The sequence below is a fragment of the Pinus tabuliformis genome, chromosome 2_1 (assembly GCF_031772625.1).
Source record: "Pinus tabuliformis cultivar Carrire ecotype Pingquan chromosome 2_1, CPIR1, whole genome shotgun sequence".
Taxonomy (NCBI): Eukaryota; Viridiplantae; Streptophyta; class Pinopsida; order Pinales; family Pinaceae; genus Pinus; species Pinus tabuliformis.
In genome coordinates this window covers 212,377,189-212,397,714 of record NC_142299.1, presented here as the reverse complement: position 1 = coordinate 212,397,714, position 20,526 = coordinate 212,377,189, and positions in this window count along the sequence as shown.

Sequence of the window (20,526 nt, the reverse complement as noted above, 5' to 3'; positions counted from 1 at the left end):
CAAATGAAACAGAAGAACGAGGGTCCCAAAGGAACCATTGGCAGGAAAATGAGGAACTTACCCCCAAACAAACAACTGAAAGTCGCAAATAGTAGAAATAATCAGCAAAGAACTTTCAAAAAATTTGCAAGGAACCCGCCCAAAATCCTAGCTTACACCGAGAATAGACAGACAGATGGAGTTAGTAAACCTGCTACTGATCAACTGCCAAAATAACCTCTACAATGTTGGGGATGTGGGGAATCTCATTACTACAAGAATTATCCGCACAGGGCCAGAACAGAACAACTCTCAAATATGCAAGAGGCATCCACAGTTGGAGACGTAGGAAGGAGCATGCCCAGAATTAACGCTACTCTAGATGATCATCAAGCGGAATACCAGCCCACCATGATCGAGTGCGAAGGTATGATTGCTGATCAACCTGTTTCTATTTTATTTGATCCATGCGCTAGCCTAAGCTACATTAGTCCTAAAGTGGTAGAGAAGTGTCATCTACAAAGCTGTAAATTTATGAAATACCAGAACAAAGAGAAGGGTGACAGAAAAAACAAAAAAGTGCCCTATAACAGTTTCAGGACAACCCATACATGTTGATCTTAATATAATTCCCTTGGGTTCATATGCTGTATTAATAGGGGTGGACTAGTTGGAAGGGCATTGGTCCCTAGTTGACTGTAAAGAGAAATCTATAAGCTATCTCACAGAGTCGGGACAGCGAAAGGAAATTCAAGGAATCAAGAAAAACCTTAAATTACGTCCTATTACGGCTAACCAGCTCGAAAGATGCATTAGAAAAGGTTGCTAGATTTATGCTATCCAAGTAGGATACACAAATGACCGAAACAAGATGACTTCATTGGAGAATATTCCAGTGATTCAGGATTTCGTGGATATGTTCCGTGAATCCATCCTAGGGCTGCCACATACACGTGATATTGATTTTACCATCAAGCTAATACCTGGAGTAGCTCCTGTTTCGAAATCCCCTTACCACATGAGCATTCCTGAGTTAACATAACTCAAAATGCAGCTTCAGGAACTTTTGGATAAAGGGTACATCCGCCCTAGTGTATCTCCTTGGGGAGCCCCTATGCTGTTTGTGTGAAAGAAGGATGGGACCTTAAGACTATGCATTGATTATCGTCAGCTAAATAAACTAATAGTCAAAAATAAGTACCCTTTACCCCGTATTGATGATTTATTTGATCAAGTGCAGGGAGCTAGCGTATTTTCAAAAATCGACTTAAGGTCTGGTTACCACCAGATCAAAATAAAGGATGAAGACATCTGCAAAACCGCATTTTGAACTCGTTATGGTCATTATGAGTTTGTGGTACTGCCTTTCGGCCTTACCAATGCTCCAGCCACGTTCATGAGCCTGATGCATGGCATTTTTCAACCATTTTTAGATAAGTTTGTACTACATTTTATTGACAATACACTGATTTACTCAAAAAATCAGGAGGAGCATGAGAAACACTTAAGAACATTATTGCATATTTTGCAAGATAATTAGTTGTACGCAAAGTGTAGTAAGTGCGATTTAAAAAAAAAATCAAATTCAGTACTTAGGCCATGCAATATCAGCTAAGGGAATAGTGGTGGATCCAGAAAAGATCAAAACTATTATGGAATGGACCACTCTGAAATACGTTGCTGACATAAGATCCTTTTTGCGCCTAGTAGGTTATTACTGCTGATTCATTAAAGGCTTTTCAAAGATATCTTTTCCTCTGACCTCGTTACACAAAAAGTGGCATGTCTTCCTCTGGACAACGGAATGTCGGCAAAGTTTTGAGCAGCTAAAACAATTACCTGCTAACACACCGATGCTAAAGGTAGTAGACCTGGAAAAGTCATTTGTGGTATGCAAAGATGCGAGTAAGGAAGGTGTCGGTGGTGTACTAACACAAGAAGGAAAGGTCATAGCCTATGAATTGCACAAACTGAAGGATTATGAACAACGATACTCAGCATATGATCTGGAATTGACCGCAGTAGTACACACGCTCAAAATGTGGCGGCACTATCTCCTAGGAAAGAAATTTCTGCTATTAACTGATCATAGCAGTCTTACAAACTTCTTTAACCAGTCTAGTTTAAATGCTCGGCAGGCCAGATGGACCGCATTCTTGAGCGAATTCGACTTTGACATGAAGCACCTCAAGGGGAAGGAAAACCGAGTAGCAGATGCATTAAGCAGAAAAGTACATTGCATTTATGAAGTGCAATTCAACCATGTACAATCTAACCTATCGAAGGTCATCTGAGAAGCATCCCTCAAAGACCCAGAGTATGCATTCCTTTGGCAGCAAGCCTCGGAAGCTCAGGCGAAGGGGAAACAGTTTGATTATGGTATTAATCTTGAAAAAATGCTAACATTTAGAAATATAATACATATTCCTAACCAGAATTCTGTCAAGCAATTAGTATTGGACGAATTCCATAGAAAGCCTTACGCCACTCACCCAGGATACCATAAACTATTTTCTGCCATTAGAAAAAGTTATTTCTGGCCAGGTTTGAGGAAATATGTGGCTAAATATCTATCCAAATTCTTAGAGTGCCAATTGGTGAAAGCATAACATCAACATCTTACTGGTCTGTTACAACCATTACCCATTCCTGAGTGGAAATGGGAGATGATCACCCTAGACTTTATTACTGGGTTACCTCGTACTAAGAAGCAGCATGACTCAATCATGGTTGTGGTGGAAAAGCTGAGCAAGACTGCTCATTTCATACCTGTAAAGTCCACCTACAAGACAATGGAGATCACAGACATATTTATGAGGGAAATCTTCTGACTACACGGAATACCCCGAGTAGTAATTTCTGACAGGGATGTCAAATTCACATCCACATTTTGGAAAGCCCTCTATGATGGGTTAGGTGCTCAGATTCAATTTATTATTGCCTACCATCCATAGAAAAATGGACAAACAGAGCGAGTGAATCAAGTATTGGAAGACATGTTGAGGATGTTCGTAATGAAACAACCACACAAGTGGGAGGACTATCTCCACTTGGTAGAGTTTGCCTACACTAATAGACACCACAAATCATTGTGGATGAGCCCTTTTGAGGTGTTGTATAGAAGAAAGTGCTGAGTGCCCACTGATTGGAATAGTACAGTTAATAAGTTAGCATTGGGTCCTAATATGTTAGCTGAAATGGAGGTCGTCGTTAAAAACATTCGCCAGAACTTGAAAGCCACTCAGGATAGGAAAAAGGTGTATGCAGATAAGAAGAGAAATCATAAAGAGTTCCAGTTGGGGGATCATGTGTATTTGAAAGTTAAACCCCGAAAAAGTACTTTGCAGTGGAAGGGTTGTGCTAAATTAGCACCTTGGTACTGTGGACCCTTTCAAATATTGGAACGGAATGGGCCCGTGGCATACAAGCTAGCACTCCCAGGCCATATTCGAGTCCATAATGTTTTTCATCTGTCTTTGTTAAAGAAATATGTGTATGACCCTCAACATATTATTAAATGGGAAAATATGCAGGTCAAACCTGAGGGAGAGTTTCTGGCAGAGCCTCTTCGTATCCTCGATCAGAAAGAAACCATCTTGCGAAAATGAGCCATCACCCAGGTTAAAGTGTAATAGAAGTACTTTGTCATGGATGAGGCTACTTGGGAAGAGGAGGAAGATATGCAGGAAGCATACCCGACACTGTTTTCTTGAAAAGAACACCAGGGACAGTGTTCCTCTCAAGGGGAGGGAGCTGTAACACCCACTCGCACACCAACAGTTATTTTACAAAGTTTTACTCATTACTGTCAATTTTTACTTCGTATTACCTAAAGTGTGTGCAAAGCTGGAACATATGATGTTAATTATTAATTTAAAAAATTTGATCAATTTTAAAAGAACTGAAGAATTAGTTAAAATAACTCCTGAAACAGTTACCAGCAGTTTTCCCATCTTTCCATTGAAAAAGAGGAATGACAGAACCCTGGGGCTGTGGAAAAGAAATGTTAGAGAGGGAATACTATTGTGAATGGTTTCTTCCTAGAGCTGGACAAACTAGCTAGTGGGAACAAATCCAGTGGGAACAAGACCTTGGATAACAGCCGAAAGGTACGAGACATGAGGCTGGACATAGTCCAGACACCTAAGGTACCTAGTTGTTTTAGCCACTGTCAGGAGCTGGAAGAGCTCGAAGGGGGATTCTGGACGTAATCGCTAAACCCATGGTTGGGTGGAGAGACTTGCCAGGCAGATAAAATACATGCATGCTTACAAGTAAAGCAGGGAAACAGATAAGTAGCAATTTTGTGTTTTATATCAGTAGGCAAAAGGTTTGTCGCTTTATTTTAGTAAATACACAAGTTAATATGCTAACGAATGAATAGTATGATTCTGTCAGTAGAAAATTTCAGATTGTCCATTCTTGTATAATTTCAATACTGTTAGTTAGTTATACATATCATTGCATCAAGAAAATAAGGTAATGAAATTTATTCCCATCTTCTGAAATGAAAGATAACAATTGTTTCAAGCCTTAAGAAAAAGAACAAGACCAATTTCCGTAGAAGAACAGTAACTCGTATTATGCCCTAACTACTATTTATTACACAAAAGACTTTATTAGCCTATAGAATTGCTTCGACCTGTAACTGTAACTCGATTGATCTATGAATAATAATATGCTTTCCCTTCAACCCTCATTAATCAAAAGAAATACACGAAAACGGAAAGCTGCAGGATTCACATTCATCAGATAATATATATCAATAACTATTTAAAGTACTTATTGATTTATGACAAGAACTATTCAATACCTAAGTTAAAAGAAAAAAACCCATTAGAATAAAGATCGATAACACAGAATTATGGCCACGGAAACATAAATAATAATCAAATATTTTAAGAATTGCCCCAGCTAAACAACTATGCGTTTTATAAATGCATGGTGTTCAGACCCATATTGGGAAAACCATGATGGCGAAGCCATTCAAAAAAGAGCAAAACAGAATAATTGTATTTAAAACAGTATAAAAATTTACAGCGAAGTATTCAACCCTATGTTAAGCAATATGCTTAAATTTCATAAAGTGAAAACAACAGTGTAACTATCGGGCTCAAGATTAAGCGCAGACATTCCCATCATTCTAGTCCACCAAAACCCTAGATCTATGTATCTTCTGGACAACTCTAATACTTCAAATGTCGAATTAGCTAATACGATAACATAAATGAAAACCTAACAACATATCAGTCCTCCATTTAAACTAAGATTGCCTTCAGAAACTCGCCCTACAACCGGAGAGGAACCGACCTGTACGCGAAGGCAGAAACCGTGGTCAGGGTGCAGCTTTGCTCCAAAAGAATGACCTCTGAGTATTCATGCTTAAAACCCTCCATAGAGCATACCTGTAGATGGTTAACATACTAATGTAATCCTGAGAAGTAATTAAAATAAGTATTAAGGAAGAATTACGAATGCGGACAAATGAGTTTACCTGATGATGAAGTTGTTGAACAACAAGCATCCCTCTGCACCTAAAATCGACACTTTATTATATCAAGCTCTCATAAAAATAATAAGGAACCCTATATGAGATACGCAGGCCTGCATAGGTTACCTATGGTTATAGAGCGAAACCATGAAGCATCCCTCCAACATTGAGAACTAGCTATCAACAAACCCACCTGTGCAGGGGTTGAATAAAGGGTTCAGGGTTACAAGCGTAAGTGCCAATCAATAGCAAAGAAAATAGTTAAATAAGAGGGAAAGTAGGTTTGTTATGTGTTATCTGTGTGTATGATGAGGGCATTTCCTCCATTCTACCTTCAGGGCAAATGCAGTTGTAGAGCCATTTCTCACCACTTCATCACAAACAAATGACCCCAACTTCGCTGAGAATGGCATTTACCTATAGTCTACAAACCCAAATCACTGAGACTGTAGATTTACTCAGATCCAATGGCGGAATGGTTTCCAGATGCAAGGGTCCGCAAGTATTCTGAATAGCTAGACTCAATATGTTATAGCACCATTTACCACTCTTGGTAGATCTGATGCTTTGATTATGGCCTAAGGCAACCCTTCCTTCCAGACTTTGTCCAAAATCTAAAAAACAAGGTTTTATTCCCTATACGCTACTTTGCCCCGTGATAAAAGCGTGTACACGAGGATCAACATATACCCAACCCGCATACATATGTTAAAACACTTAAAAATAATAAATTTCCTTAATTTCGGGTGGAGTTCATGGGTTTTACTTGTTACTTAGCTCCTTTAGCCCATGGCCCAACTATTTGCCAATTGAAAAAACTAATTTCGAGAAGTATAAATAAACCTCCATGGGAAGGCCTTAAAGGAGAAGATATGAGATATTGATACTATAGTGAGATTATCCCTAATCGAGTCTGACGAAATCCCTATGCCTCTTGCACTCCCCAATGTTTAAGGAAACCCTTGTTTCCTTGTTGGAGATATCCTTCATCTTTCTTGAGATATCCTTGTATTTGTGATGGAGGAAGATTGCTAAGGCTGGGAAAGGACGGATCCAGAGGACGGTTTCGCTTGGAGACGGAGAAGGACTCAAGTCGTATTTCTCCACCTTACTTGTAGCTTACTTCAATAAAGAAATGTTGTTTAGTTACCGATATTAAACATGCTTATGCATTGATTTATGTTGTAATTCGTTTATGAATCTTATATTGATGTGTAATTATTCATTCATTTATATGATCTAAAGTTAACATCATGAACATGCTTTATGTTTCTACTGTTGTACATGTTTCATCTGAATAATTTTCAGGTTTCGAAGACATCAAGAGAAGCTGAGGGTTTGCACCCTATAGGATCTACTCAAACGTAGGACCTTCGGGTAAGGACACTCTTGTACAGTTCAGTAGAATAAGCATTTTGGTTGATTGCTTGATCATTTCTTGTTGTTGTTTGTCATCCGCTCTATTGGGGTTCTGTTGTGGCCAACAACAACCCCCCTTCTTATTTAGTTTTCTCACTAATACTAAATAAGTGGGGACCCTTATCCAAAAATTAAAAAAATAAATTAGGACTTGTATTCCCTTTTTGAATAAATCTTACTATCATAAACTTAGGAGAATACCCGAAAATCTAAAAAGACTTAAGTTTTATGATAAGTTCGAACAAAACCATTCTCTCAATAAAAAGCGTCGCATCGCAAAAAGGTAATAGATGCTTTCCTACAAACAGAATCCTAAGATTGCGAAATCACGATGCAAGATTACATATTAAAGAAATTCATCGCATCGCAATTTTCATGTGCTTCAAGTATCACTTAAAGTGAAATACCTCAAACCACCGATATGCAATGGCGCGTCTCGCAAATCGCATTTCGCAGAAAACATATGGTAATAGATGATTGCCACACGTAACGAATCTGCGATATTGCGAAGAAAATCGCAAAATCGCCTTATCGCAGATCTGTAGGGCTCGTCGTTCGAAAAAGCTTTTCCATAAACCGATGCCCAATTATGCGCGTTAATGTTAATTTAATGAGTTAGTTGGTAATCATTAATGAAATATGGTTTTGATCTGATCGAAGAGCCATTTCACGTAAGGTGATATATTTTATATGATTTTGGCATTTAAAGCTTTCCCGTCACCTTTTTCTTATCATTACTCTTTCCTCATTTGCAAATTGTAGGAGCGAAAAGCAGAGAGGTATACATAGCAGTGTTTAGAATATTATGGGAAAGAAAGGAAAGGCTCCAAGTTCTAAAGACAAAGAAATGACACCCTTATACATAGACACCACCTGTAACAGATATGTCAGCGTTACTACTTGGGAAGGCATGCACAGTTTACTCGAGAAAGAAAATCCCAGAGTAATGGAGGTTAAAGCTACTGCAGACTCACATGGGTCATCTAAGGCATCAATTACAGAACTAGCATGTTCGTTCTTACACCGGATAGCGGCAAGACCCAAGATTCTTCCATACACAGACATGGTCAAATGGGTACTGAATAACGCTGAGATAATAGACCAACAGTTTAAAACTCAGAGCTAAGAACTCATGGAGTCATTCTTTCCACAAAATTTAAGGTTTACATCCTTTAACAAAAAGTGTGCAAGAGGCGAAAAATAGCACCAGGGAAGCCCAGATCAAGAAATGGAGGCAGTTTCCGATGCACGATTAGCGCTAGGCGCTAATCGCGCATCGCCAGGCAAAACCTCTTCAAAAGGAAAGCCTATAATCACTTAGTCACCTGTCAGCCCGAAAAATTGTAGGAAAAAGTGCTAAAGGCGAAAGGAAAAACTCGAAGCTTTAAAAACCAATGGTATGTATCAGGGATATCTTCAAGTGGTATGTAAATTTCTACCAAATGTGCAACATCTACAGACAAGCTGGAGACAAAAGGCTCATGAAAGAGAAGAGTCCATCAAAAGGTTAACCAAGTTAAATTGGGATTCTTACTGGCAGTACTTGGTTAAACCACACAGTGAGTGCATGACTCTCAAGTGTCTCACTAACTCTACCGAGAAGATGGTGCCAACACTTGTCGATTCTGTTTTCGCAGGACAGTTAAAGTCGGAGGTCGTCCAGCCAACTCTCCTCAAGCTGATGCTGGATACTTGCGACTACTAGGAACAGATACATAGATAGTTAATTGCCAATTTTACTTTTAGATTCAGTTTTAGTTTTAGTTTTGCTTTATTTTTGCCTAAAATGAGGACGGTCATTTAAACCGCCTCCTATATTTTTGTAATAAACTATTTTTAGATTTAGCTAGTAGTATTTAAACCCTTCTCATGCATTTAGAGAAGGGTCCTGAAATTTATCAAAAACTTGTCCTTAGAACATGCACTCTGCACCCTCCAAGGAGGTTTTGATGAATGAATGGAACAAGATTTATTGACATCTGTGTTTAATATCTGCTACTGAAATTGCACTTTTGTACTCTTAGTAGATGTTGAATTAAGAAGATATAAATCATTATTGCTGGAGCTCATGAGTAGAACTCATTATAAATGGTACTTTTATCTCTTAACAATTTCTGCTTATGTGTTAAGGTGATATTCATGTTTAGTTATTTATATGTGAATGCCTGAATGCTTGAGTTATCATTTGGCACTTCTGTATGGTGATAGCCATTTATTTATGCTTAATATATGAGTGACTTATTATGCGATATGTTTTCATAACTGTTCGGCTAACTTTTTATACAAAACAGTTCATCTTTATTGAATTCTTTTCTTATAGCAATTGAATGATCTTTATTACCAATTGCTGTAGAAACTATTTTAGATCACATAATTGAAAGATTAAATCCCGAGTTAGTTTTAGAATTAGATATTTCTGTTCATTAGAATACAATTGCATGTTGTTAAATTAGACTTAGAATAAAAACATTTTACTTAGAAATTATTAGGAAGGAAATATCAATTCTCAACACACACACATAAATTGGGAAACTGGTCCCATATCCCTAGTCAGACCCACTATACCAAACGGAAAAGGAGCTGCTAACCAAGGTCCGGACCGGGTGGGTATCCCCCTTGTTGTAGACCCGATTTTCGGGGCTTCAACATATTTGGCGCTAGAAGGAGGGCCCTGAACTGTGAATGGCAAGTAAATCTAAATCTAAATACCATTCTGAGAGTAAATTTCCCTCACCATCTCCCCCGACTTCTCCATCACATTTAGAATCTTTGAATCTTGAGCAAGAAATAGATAAAACAACAACCATTGCCACAAACCCGAATATTTCAGAGAAATCTATTATTGAACCTCTTGAAGTTGAACCTTTGATCCATAAACTTCAGCGATTTTCTATATCACCCCAAAAATCTGAAAAATCTCAAGGTAGTGTGACTTCGCAATATAACCCTTCTCATCCCCTTACTAGATTGCAGAGTGAAAAGTTTGGTATCGAACCAACTGAATTACCTCTACCTACAAGGAAAAGAGCAAGGAAATCACCTAAAGGGTCTGATAGCAAGACTCTTTCGTCATCATCATCCATCTCAACCTCTCCACCGCGAAGTCAACCATCCACTCCTCCACTTCAAATTATCATCCACCAGACCATTGGAACTTCAACATCTGCTTCTCAATCATCTGGAACTATAATATCCTCATCTTCCCAACCACAAGGATCATCTTCTGTGCTTTCCTCTGTTATTAGTTCAACGATGGCCCAAACTCCATGGAATAACCCAGGGGTAGTCTTAATGCCTGCGCCCTTGAGTCAATTACCGGCCCATCCTGAAAAATGGCTACCTAAGTTTAATCCTGAAGCAGGCATGCTAGCAGAAGAACACATAAACAACTTTATGTTATCTATAAATCTCAATGGGGTTACTAATGAAGACGCTGTCGTCCGGCTCTTTCCTTACACTTTGCAAGGAGTAGTCGGATCATGGTATTTCTCATTACCATCCGGATCTATCACTAGTTGGGATATTTTCCAAGAACAATTCTTGACTAAGTTCGGTGATGACAGGTCTATTGCGACACTGATCAATGACCTGTCTAACCTTAGGGCTGAATCAAGGGAACCTATCAAAGATTTTAACTCGCGTTTCAATAAACTTTTGAACAAAATTCCTACCGCCTCCAAGCCTAGCGAAGAAGTTCGAAGTGAATGGTACATATCTGCTCTACCATCAAACATAGCAATCTTCGTTGATAGAGCTAACAAAACAACTTTAGCTGACAATATGAAGGAAGCAATAGCAGTAGAGAAACGTATCATAGCCTTAGAAAAGAAAAACGTCATTGATGAACGAAAATCTAAGAAGGTTACTTTTAAAGAAGATCCAAAGAAAAAACAGTCCAAAGACCCATTCGATTTAGAAGGATTGCAGAAAGTTTTGAAAACCATGTCTAATGAAATGGTTGACATTAAGAAACAAGTAGCAGAGACTTCTTCTAAAAAGCCTTACAAGCCTTATAGAAGAAATCCTTCAACTAATTCAAAGCCTCCCAATGCTATCACAAATGTTGAATCAGAAGAAGAAGAAGAGGAAATTTCCAACGAGGAGCCTACTGATGAAGAAGAAGTTGTAGAAGTATAGGGAATGTGGGATTTCATCCTCCCAGAAGAAGAGGATCAAGAGGCATCACTAGTCAGTACTAGAAGTAGAAATCAACTCGATCCTCCTCAACCTACTCCTAAGCCAAAGAGCGCAAGCTCAATGTCTAAGGATAAAGTCGCAGGTAAGAAAACGTCACCCAAAGCGACTCAAACAAGCCCAGTCCAAACAGATTCACCAACTCCATCTAAAACATTGATTGTTTCTGATGAGATGGAGTATAATATCGTAGAAGACATGAATAAGACTAGGGCTAACATTAATTTTTATGAATTTAGCAAGTTAAAACATCAACAAAAGCTACTTTTGAAAGAGTTACACGCAATACCAGTTGCACCTCTGCCTACTGCTGTAATCTTGCAAGCTTCTCACGAGATGGGAAGACCTCCAACTAATGTGACTAGTAAAGTTGATCCAAACGATATCGCTCTAATTGGAGGAAGGTCAAGATCTCATACTCCATTTCTTCTTACTTATGAAGTTTTCAACAAAAATTTGGATAATTGTTTAGTTGATTCAGGAGCTTCATCTAATATCTTACCTAAATCAATATGTGCAAAGTTGAATGTTCAACCTCAAAAATATACAGTATGCATAGTTCAGCTGGACCGGTCGTAGGTTGAAGTAATTGGTGAACTAAATCAGGTTACCATAAGGCTGTCATCTAATCCAAAGGTATGTCAAGTTATTGATATTTTAGTTGCAGACATTCCAGAATTTTATGGCTTAATTCTTAGCAGGGATTGGTCTGAAAAACTTCATGGATATTTTTCAACTGACTGGTCGCATATGTGGCTCCCTTACAATGGTAAACCAAATCAAATAAAGGTTGAGCGAGAAAGGCATCAAAAATACATAGTAACAGAATTGGAAGGAGAAAATGAACCTGTAGCATATAGCAACAATATAATTGGCAACTATTCTGTTGACTCTTTCTTAGGAAATTTCAATGCTCATACTTCGCCTTACTTAGAACATTCTATTTTATCTCAAGTAGAAAAATTTTCTCAAACAGATAGTTCTAAATGTGTTAATTTCATAGATAGTCTTGTAAATAAATCTTTATTTTGGAAGTTATTTTTTGACGGTTCTAAGTCTAACGATGGAGCAGGAGCAGGATGCGTATTAGTTAGTCCAGAGGGAAACAAAACTATGCTAACTTGTAGACTCGAGTTCGATTGCACCAATAATACTGCAGAATACGAGGCTTTAATCCAAGGATTATACAAAGCAATCAGACTAGATATCAAGTATCTACAAGTTTTTGGAGATTCTGAAATTGTAATTAGACAGGTACGAAATACTATACATTGTCTATCAGGTCATTTAAAGCATTATCAATCTTTAGTACAAGATCTGATTGAACATTTTATAGCATTCAATATTTCATCAATTCCCAGACTCCAAAATGCTAGTGTTGACTGCTTGGCAAACGTAGCTTCCAAGCTCATTCCCTCAGAATACTATAGCCCGGATAGATTCTCAATTGAATTGATCTTTAGACCCTCGATTCCTGATAACATTACCAATTGAAGAATTTTCAACAATGATCCTGATATTGTAAGCTTCCTCACATCAGAGGGATCTTACACTAATCATATTATAGATGAAGACCAACATGATAAACAGTTGCAACAAGATAGCACTAATAATGCTATGCCAAAATCAGTAGTAAAATTGGAAGACCTATATGATTTAAAAGACCGAGTCAAAAGATCTACCAATTCAAAGCTTCAAAGTTCAACTCTGAACTATGAATTAGTAAATCTAGGAACTGATACCAAGCCACAGAATATCAATCTAGGTCTTGGCCTAGCCCCTGAAGAAAGATTAGTGTACATTCATCTCCTGAAACAATACAAAAGTGTCTTTGCCTGGAACTATGATGAACTTAAGACTTACGACACTTCTATCATTCAGCATACTATCCCAATGATAAACGATGAAAAACCTATCCAACAAAAGCTGAGAAAAATCCACCCTAATTTGGAAAATCAGATTAAGTTTGAGCTCAATAAATTATTGAAAGCCAAAATCATTTTTCCCGTTCGACATTCTAAATGGGTTTCCAATATGGTTCCCGTTAGAAAGAAAAACAGAGACATTAGAATTTGCATTGACTTTCGAAATCTTAACAAAGCCTACCAAAAAGATAATTTTCCTTTGCCTCCCATGGAGCAAATATTACAAGCAGTTGCAAGATCAGAATTAATGTCCTTTTTGGATGGTTTCTCTGGCTACAACCAAGTTTTGGTCCACCCTGATGATCAATTAAAGACCACGTTCAGAACCAAATGGGGTACTTACGCATATCAAAAGATGCCTTTTGGTCTGATTAACGCTGGCGCCACATTTCAAAGGGCCATGGACATCGCATTTAAGGGATTAGTAAACAAATCAGTAGTAATCTACTTGGATGATATAACTGTATATTCCAAGAAACGAGGTAATCATCTCAAAGATTTGAAACAGATCTTCCAACGTTGCCAAAGGTATGGAATTTCACTTAATCCAAAAAAGTCCTTTTTTGCATTAAGTGAAGGAAAACTTCTTGGATTTATAGTGTCAAAATCTGGAATCCATATTGATCCCGACAGAATCAAGGAGATTTCCGAAATACCCTTGCCTCACAACAAGAAAGCTATGCAATCCTTCCTTGGCCAGATTAATTTTGTAAAGAGATTTGTTCCAGACTTTTCAAGGATCGTATCTCCCTTACAAGCAATGATTAAAAAGAATTCAATCTTTAAATGGGGCCAAGAAGAATATGAAGCATTCAATCTGATTAAACAAGCGATTGTAAATGCCCCATCTTTAGCCACTCCAAATTTCTCTGATCCTTTCATTTTGTATACATTTGCCTCTGATAGATCATATGCTGCGATACTCACTCAAGCAAATCAAGATAAGGCGGAAGCCCCAATTGCATTTTTCAGTTCAAAACTACAAGGGGTTGAATTAAATTATTCTGACATTGAGAAGCAAGCTTATGCTATTTTCAAAGCGATCAAACATTCCAGACCCTTCCTACTTAAAGCCCATACAAAATCATAGTGCCATTTCCAGCGGTAAGAAATCTCTTAATACAGAAAGATGTGGGTGAAAAGAGAGCAAATTGTGTTACGGCTTTATGAGAATACGACGTTGAAATTAAACTAGCAAATATTGTAAAAGGTCAAGGCTTTTGTAAAATGCTGGCTAGAGCATCGCTTATTTTCGAAATACCGTCTTCAGAAGTACAAATGTATGAGGTAAGCCTAAACGATATCGAATCATTATACGCTAATATCAAATTTTATCTAAAGAACGGATATGCTCCTTCAAACCTAGATTATACAAAGAAAAAAGCCCTCAGGTTGAAGGCTAAGCAATATCAACTCGTAAATCATGTACTTTTTAGGATGAATTATGATTATGTTCTCCTTCGATGTCTCGAGAAATCTGAAGCTGAAAAGGTGTTGCAGGAACTCCATGATGGACCAACAGGTGGACATTATGCTGAAGATACTACAACACATAAAATCTTGCATGCGGGGTACTATTGGCCTACATTATTCAAAGATGCGCATAGCTACGTAAGGAAATGTCAAGTTTGTCAAACTGCTACTAGGAGACAAAAGAAACCATCATTGCCTTTGCAACTAGTCAATATCGATCAACCTTTTGACCAATGGGGATTGGATATAATAGGTGAGATCGTTCCTCATTCTTCTAAACAGCATAGGTATATCCTTATAGCTACAGATTATTTTACTAAATGGGTAGAAGCAGTTCCTCTCAAGACAGCTAATGCCGAACACATCATTGATTTCATAGATTAGTTCATAATCACCAGGTTTGGTTTACCCTCCGCTTTAATGTTTGATAAAGAATCGTATTTTTCTGGCAATGCTATGACTAAATTTGCACTCAAAAGAGGTTTTAAGCTTAAATACTCTGCCAATTATTACCCACAGGGGAATGGATTAGCTGAATCAATAAATAAAATCTTAATCAGAATCATTAAGTGAACCATTGATCAAACTCATAAGAATTGGCACAAATCCTTAACATATGCTCTATGGGCAGACCGAATAACGCAGAAAGCCCCCATTGGCACTTCTCCCTTTAATTTTGTTTATGGGAAAGAAGTGGTCCTTCCAACTCATCTAGCGATTCCCTTGTTGGGCTTAATTCAATTCATTGACGAAACACCAACTTCTTCCTTACAACTAAGGTAGCTACAAATCCTTAAGCTAGGAGAGCAACGAGAACAGGCTAAAATAACTCATGCACATCACCAAGCATTAGTAAAATCTTCTTTTGATTCAAACATGATATCCAGAAAGGACTTTCAGTTTTGAATGATGTGGCTTCAGTTTATTCGTTGGTTTTAGTTAGCTATTTGTATTTTTTTAAATTAAATAAATTAAATGATCTACACTACTCGACATTTATGGAATTAAAAATAAAATAAAAAAAATCCATAGTTTCACACATTGATACCCAATTTGCTTAATTCATCAAACCTTTTAACAGAGAAGGAGAAATTGGTACTTATATGGAAAGATATACAGTTGGTGCAGCTGATTTCATAAATCTCGTGGACAAATTTTCTAATCATGACCTAGGGGCATCTAAGCCTTAACTTCCTTGGTTCATAGATAATGGGAATCTAAGCCATGGATAAAGCCATCCCACTTCTCGGTGAACCCATTTAAGGATATCTGAACATTAGAGAAATTTTGAGGTCTAAAATGGGCCTTTATACTTTTTATTATTAATTTGAAACTGTAAATCGTTCCCTTTAACTTTTGGCTTGAGAAACCATGACCTAGGGGCATCTAAGCCTTAACTTTTGGCTTGCGAAACCATGACTTAGGGGCATCTAAGCCATCAAAAATTAAAATCGCTTGGGGAATGAAAAAAACGTGGGCACACTAACCCTTAACATGACTGGATTTTTTCCCACAGATTTTTGAAATGGTGATCACACTAGCCATTAACATGACTTGAATTTTTCTCACAGATTTTTGAACCGGTCACCTTTACATTGTAGACTGACTTAACAATACACCCCATTACTGGCAATATGAATCATTATTTACATTTGAATGGTCAAATAGATCTTATATATATATATATATATATATATATATATATATATATATATATATATATATATATATATATATATATATATATATATATATTTTTAATTTTTTTTTAATGTGATAAGTATATTATGTTATGATTTCTTTTGGAAAATTTGTTTGTAATTTAATTAATAAAAATAAAATTTTAATATGGCAAATTGAATTAATTTGATTTCTTATTTTTATTAATTTATTAATTTTTTTTAGTTAAGTCAACATCATGTTTTATTATTATTATTAATATAATGCTTCATTTTAATGATAGTATAACATTTGTCCAATATTAAGTTGACATCTACATGTGTACATTCATTTGCAATCACTACAACATCTCTCCCTTATTGAACCACCATTTTATTTTTTACACTCTAATGACACTACAACATCTCCCCCATAATGTCTGTCAACTTAATTAATTTGAAAAGGGTGTGTAGATTAGTAGTATATTGTTATAATTCATTTTTTTAAGTGAAGAAGTTTTCACTTTTAATTAATGAACCTTATGTATCTATGTTGGTTGTTTTGTATTTTGAAACATGCATGATATAGTTAAATTCTTTTAGATTTGATTGACTTTGTGTGTCGTTTCATTGATTTATTTTTTATAATAATTTAGAGATATCTATGTATACATTTTTGAGTATTTGGGGAAGGGGCTCCTCATTGTTCTTTTGAACGCTTGAGTCAATAGACATTCTAAAGTTAGAGATAGATTACTAATGACTCTTAACCAAACTTAAGCTTGATGGCCAATGTGTTGCACTTAGCCTATAAATTTTTAATTTGTCTATTTTGTTGCAACATAGTGTCTGTTGTCACCACTAGCCCATTGTCATGATTTTCCTCCTAAACATAAATTATTCCTATTGTAAAGAAAATGGAAGTCTTATTACCTACAATAATTGCCTCTTGTCTTTGAACTACACATCGAATGCCTATAATCTCGTACACAAAGGGAAATACCCTAGATGATTTTGATTTTCCATGCATTTCAAAATCCGAAGAGAACTATTCAAAACCCACCAATTCCAATACTCTTTCCAAAATCCTCTATTGATGTTCAGAACCACTCTAATTGAACCACCAACTTGATACAAAAAACACAATGAAATAGAATGTAACCATATAATTAATGAAGCAACCAACCTCATATGTTTCCAAGGCTAATTAGAGATGCCTCCAAATAAATACCATACACAAGGTAAGGAGACATAATTCCTATACAATGTTGAGCCAATAGAAGCCTCTAAAAAAACAACCACCTAGAATGAACATAGAATACATTATCCCATATGCACCCAGGGCCTTAATAAAACCAAACTCAAAGGGTCACTCCATTAGCTCCAAAGTGTGAAATGGTACAAGGGATATAATAACCTTTGGTTTTTATCCTCTTGACTTCAATTTGACATGCTATTTGGCTTAGTTAGTTAGTGACATGCATCACTTTGGTTTTTTCATTCTAAACAATAATTAAGGAATTGGGGAAAAGGATACTTAAGGGTTCTATTTTTCATTAACATTAACCATAACGTTTTATCTTTGATTATTATTAAAATTAGAGTAACCATATAAATTAAATGGCTCAAAAATAGATATACATATCAAAATACTTCTCTTATAATATATCTAACATTGCCCAATTCAAATAAAAATAAAAATAACTTATCTAAATTATAACTTCTATATATATATATATATATATATATATATTTTAAAATACATGTAATGAGATATTTAGTGATGTAGATTAATCCCGCTTGGCATGAAGATACCTAACCTATAAATAAACTTTGGTACAATATGATGGCTTGCTAATAGCACATACTCCAACATCCTTAACTCGTGTTCATATGATATATGCTTTTTTAATTAACCAATTTAGTTAAAAAAAAAGAAATGGCTTAACTACTTTTTCAATACCACATGCTTAAGAAACCTATAGCTCATTTCATAGGACATTTATTTTATTAATTAAATTAAAAGTGAAAAATGGAGATAACTATTTGGAGATAAATCTTAAAATTTTAATTGTTAAATTGTTCTTCAACATTTTTGACAAAATACCTGGGCAAAGATGTTAGACAAATATAGTTGTCATCGACTGGCTGAACTTTGGCTGAACTTTGCTAGGATATATTCTATAAAGTGAATCTACCATACATACCGTCTATAGAGTCTGTAGCCCTTGTTCAATTGTGGCCTTTCAAATTTCAATAATTAAACTAAGCTGCAAAGAAGACTATCTATGGCTGAACTTTGCTAGCATATATTCTATAAAGTGAATCTACCATACATACCATCTATAGAGTCTGTAGCCCTTGTTCAATTGTGGCCTTTCAAAGTTCAATAATTAAATTAAGTTGCAAAGAAGACTATCTATAACATCTGTAGCAAGTGTTCAAATGTGGGAATTAGTTCATATCATTCAAATTTCAATAATTAAACATATATATATGAACATAGCCCCAAGGGTTAGCTCAATCAGTGCCCTTGTTCAATTGTGGCCTTTCAAAGTTCAATAATTAAACTAAGCTGCAAAGAAGACTATCTATAACATCTGTAGCGAGTGTTCAAATGTGGGAATTAGTTCATATCTTTCAAATTTCAATAATTAAACTTATATATATATATATATATGAACATAGCCCCAAGGGTTAGCTCAATCGGTTGAATCCACCTTGTTAAAGTTCCTCGCCGATCCGGAGGGAGGTCACAGGGTCAATTCTCCTCGAAGCCCTCGGGGTTAGGCTGAGCTAGTAAGCAGCCCGGCTATATATATGCCGAGTTATTTCCTATGGGAAAAAATATATATATATGCCGCACAGCTTGATTCCTTTCGGGGAGTTATTTCCTATGGGAAAAAGTATACATATATGCCGAGTGGCTTGATTCCTTTCGGGCTTGTTAAGCTGAATTATTTCTTATGGGAAAAAAAAATATATGAACATTTAGAACCTCCACAAATGTGATTTACTTAAATAACACAAATCTAAAGTAACACCATTCTTTGAGACCAAAAAAACCATAAATGGAAAGTGAATTAAAAAAAATGAAAAAAGAGAAGAAAAATGTCAACAAAGAAAATGATTTAGGAGCTTTGATGCGAAATAAGTCATATGAAAAATCTCACCTCTGGAGTTGTTTTCATGAGTTTTAATGTGAGGAAGAATATCAAATCTATAAAGAAGATGTAATTCATTAATAAATGTTCCTTCAGAGCTTCCCAACAACAAATAAAAAGAGTACAAGAGAGATCAACATGTTCAGGTTGTCACCTGTGATAAGTCCATTTCCATCTGTGGCGAATTTGGCCTTCACAACGCTCGGATGAACATAATTCAGTCACATTGGCCTTTATTTTTTTGAGTTTTGGATGGAATCAATGTTAAAATTAATGAAATGGTCGATTGTGGTTGAGTGAATTCCCAGCGTTCAAGCAGATTAATGAAACGCTTGGTTGAGGTCGCGGATTCCAAGTGTAGAACGTTTTGGAGCGAAACAACACGTTTAATAAAATTAGTCATTTTTAATTACGCTGAAGTTATGATATATATTGAAGTTGGGCTCGAAGAATTTTAAATTTATGAATGATCAAAATTTGATAATCTGGGAATATTTTTGGCTTAATACATCATCCAATAAATAATGTAAAATGTTGTGAATTTTTTCAATTTTTTTGGGTTGTTCTCATTTTTAATTTAATTAAAAAATATTTCATAAAACATTGCTAGAGTTGCATATAATTTAATATTTTTTTAGTATTTCATATAATTACGCCGTAAGGCGTTCCCTCTAAGAAAGACATCCCTAAAATGTGATGTGTGCGATCCTGAGCCATTGATTATGTGTGTTAGATGATTGGAGTGTTTTCTGCCGTTGGTTTAATCTGTTTTTTTCATAGAAAAATGGTTTTTTCCCTGGTAATGGGCCATGAAAGGCCAGGCCTGCCCTGCTGGCGATGAGACTCTTCGCAGAGTCTGTCTGCTAGCGATGAGACTCTTGTGCTGGCGATGATACTCTTCGCAGAGACTCTTCATATCTTTCTTCCGTGCATGCATAGCCTTGTGCTGTTATATCAATATTTGTACAAATGTTAATACCCTGTATCGATGATCCAATATGGATCCAGACTCTGTGATCCATCTTGACAAAAGTGTGCGAGCAAGTTCTGTGGCTCTTTTATATAAGATCCGTGCGAACTCAGTGTCTCCTTTACTACAAGCCTTCTATAGCATCTAATTTATGCGATTCCTGAGGCACACAACTCCTGTAGATTGGTGCAAAATTCTAAGGATCATATTCCTTTGAAGTGGACGATTACTCGAGAATTGTCAACATTTTACA